This window comes from Phalaenopsis equestris, unplaced genomic scaffold (assembly GCF_001263595.1).
Source record: "Phalaenopsis equestris unplaced genomic scaffold, ASM126359v1 Scaffold209034, whole genome shotgun sequence".
NCBI classification, from domain to species: domain Eukaryota; kingdom Viridiplantae; phylum Streptophyta; class Magnoliopsida; order Asparagales; family Orchidaceae; genus Phalaenopsis; species Phalaenopsis equestris.
In genome coordinates, this window is record NW_018228239.1 from 2,567 (window position 1) to 5,939 (window position 3,373).

The following is a 3,373-nucleotide window of genomic DNA, read 5'->3' on the forward strand; positions in this document are numbered from 1 at the left end:
TGTATGTCGCAAACTCGTTGATCTTCCCAACTTGCTCGAATCGAGAATGTTTTGCGAGGTTGGGTCACCAACGCGACGCCCCGTAAGCCATGATCTCGTTGTTGCTTCCCAGCTAGCTCGAATCGTGCAGTCTTGCGATGCATGGTCACGATGGTACACCGCAATCCAACATTTTCCTGTACACCATGATCCCGACAATGGCGTCCCAACTAGATCGAATTTCAACTACATCGAGATGTTCGGTTACGAACGATCTATCTTGGTTTCCCGGAGAATTATTGCGACTCGGGCTTCGTAGTGAAGAAGGATCTATGATCTGATACCAAATTGATATGAATCAAAGCCAAACTTAGCGACAAATTGCAAGAAATATACGAAAAAACCCAAATTAAGGCTAATTTGATTAATCTCCAAGCAAGCAAATAAGAACTCCAAACAATACACTCAAATGCATAGAAGATAAGCGCCTACAATTCAAGAAGTAGGTGATCTCTCCCAAACTCTAACCCTAGCACCTACAATTCGAGAGGAAGATGACACCTTCCCAAAACCCCAACCCTAATATTCAAGACAATAATCTCATCATAACCCTAACCCTAAAAATATTATATCCCTATTTATACAAAATAATAATAAATAATAAAAGATTAAATTTCCCTTAGACACCGGCGTAACTGATTGTTCGATTTTTATTTAATTTTTAAAAATTTTTTTTGAGGAATCTCATATAGCAAAATTATATTGTAATGAAGTGTTAACTTGTGAAGGTTAACTAAGAAAATTGACTCTGATAGTGCCATACAATTCACGTGTAGTTCTTTAACAAACTCAGTAAAAAAAAAGGAAACCTGGTTCAAATTTTCAGTTGACCATCACACACAAATTAGCGGTCAAACAAAGTAGTTAATGGTAGTTTAGGTGATCAGTTAAGTTGTTCGAGTAAACAGCACACATCTAGAGGGGATTTGATACAATTAATGGCTGAGTGTATGTATAATTTATTAGCTAATAAGTCTAAAAGCATGATTTCATTTGAAGTTGTCAAAAGTTAATAGCCTAGAAAATCCAAACCATGTTGAACTTTATGTCAAATCTAGATCTAGTGAATTTGTATAAACATTTATAGAACATATGCATATTTTTTATGAAGGTATTCATAGATGACTAATAATTAATTATAGCAAATAAAAGTTTGTTGCTAATCTAAACAAGAGGTGAAATCCAAACCAAAAGACATGCTAATGGTGCTTCAAAATAAAAAAAAGAATACCTGCAAAAGTCTTTAGCAATTACTGAAGAAAAGTGAGTCATACAGAGTTTTGAAATTTATTAGGACCATAAAACACTTAAAATTCCAATATATACTAGCATATTGAATTGAGTAAAACTTGATAGCTTCCGTGTAATTTCTATTTTGGGGTCCTTTTTTGGGCGGTCAATTGCAGTAAAATTAAATATTAAAATAAAAGGTTATCTTTATATGTATTTATGAGCACTTGCTGGATATGTATTCTTTAAATGCTTCATAGATAGATTTAGGTATTTACTTTCAGGGGATACTCCTTAATTCACCGCCCTGATTTTTTCTTTCTGTGATTTCTATCATTACAGTTGCCATCCACAATCATTAGTTGGATTTGTATAAGAATCTATATTTATCATTGTTTTCATGATAGAATTTTTTATTTGGGGCAGTCATTAATTATATATTGCAATGAATAAAGCCTAATAACAAAGTTTGGGTAAAGTTAAGAATTAGTAACCTAAGGATTGTGAAGTTGTGTTTTTTACTTTGCATCTCATCCATGTTGTATTAGAAGCCCTAAACCCTTAAATGACCTACATCATTTAACTTTATTAATCCTCATTGAAAACAACTTGGTCAAAATTTATGTTGATGATCAATTTTGACAATAAGTTTTACCTTCAAAGAACAAATCCAAAGCTTTTAAAAAGGATGAAACAATTATGGATGATCAAGAAGTTCAAAAATTAGATGCCTGCAATTAGAGGTAACTTGAAGAATAAGCAGCTTGCCTTTGCCAATCACATAGGTTGATACAGTTGAAAACTAACAGAACAATTTATAAACTTATTAGGCAGCTAGAAAGCAATAAAGTAACAAGAAACATAAATGATTAACCCTATAAACTGTATCCTAAAGAGCTATTATTACAGAAGAGCGATATAAAATTGGGGAAATTACGAACCTGATAGATTAAGATGAGGAACAATCTGCCTATATCGCTCGAGGGCCTCCACAAAACCACAACAAGGACGGTGATCGCCGAAAAAACTGAACACATGTTGGTCTCGAGTGGATGCTTTTGCAGAAAGCAAAAAAATAAAGTCATGAGAAGCGAAATAACATAGCAAACTGTTACAAGAAATAAGCACAGATAGAAAGCGCTCACCATCACCGAACCCAAAACAAGGTATCAAGTTGTCCTCATCAAAGGAAGAAAGAGTACGACCAAGGATAGAAATGGCTTGCTCATATGGATTAGGGGCCTTGCTAAGAGCATGGAGAGATTTCCTTCTAAATGAATGCCTTCCTGTGGTGTGTAGACAGGTATGGTCACTTCTTAGACATTTTAAACGAGGGGCATTTACAGACATACCACACAATTCTTATGTATTTACATATCTAACACCAAAATTTTGGTATATACATGCATAGCGCTCAAATCTTTAATATCACTATCACCTACTTTTTAAAAGTTAAATAAAACTTTTTATACATAGCTTTATCACACCAAAGTGTTATAAATGTAAATATGAAAGCTTTGGTGCTAGATATGTAAATATACGAGAATTGTGAGGCATGTATGTAAATCTTTCTATAAACTAACAAACAAACAAACCAACAAAAAAAAACACAGAATATGGTAAACAACAGCATCAATATGTTGATGCTAAAAAACACATCATTTCACCTGTCCATTCATTGCTTTTTGTGAAGTCAATACCGAGAATTAAATTAGATGATTCGAGACCAGATTCTCTCAACGCCGATGTTACCTAAATCAAATAAGAAAACAATTAAGATTTAAAATAGAAAACAGATAAAATAGGTTAAGAAAGTGCACATGGCCCAAGAAAACTGTAAAAGCACAAGAAAACTGCTTAAAAACTCACAATCAGATTCAACAAATTCCTTTGCTCATGTCATGCATAAGAAAAATATTTTCTCTACAGGAGACAACGGGTAAACGCTTAATTTATTTCCTTATGAACAGTGATTGATTGGAAAGAATCGTTTTTCCATCTTTCTCGCCTTTTATTTTCTTGTTTTCGGTATTTTGTGGAATAATAGCAAGCACATATGCGCATGCTTGTTATTTCAAAGTTATGAGAACAGTAACATTCCTGC

At 33.5% G+C, this 3,373-nt stretch overlaps 1 long non-coding RNA gene across 1 annotated transcript; it reads right to left on the reverse strand.

Moving 5' to 3' along the window:
* Positions 1–2,213: 2,213 nt before the first annotated feature.
* On the reverse strand, positions 2,214–3,023 carry LOC110036600. The gene is made up of 3 exons (XR_002295247.1): positions 2,937–3,023; positions 2,415–2,555; positions 2,214–2,324 (listed from the first exon to the last, which is right to left on the reverse strand). It is a non-coding gene; the product is annotated as an uncharacterized LOC110036600 (long non-coding RNA).
* Between the last annotated feature and the right edge of the window lie 350 nt (positions 3,024–3,373).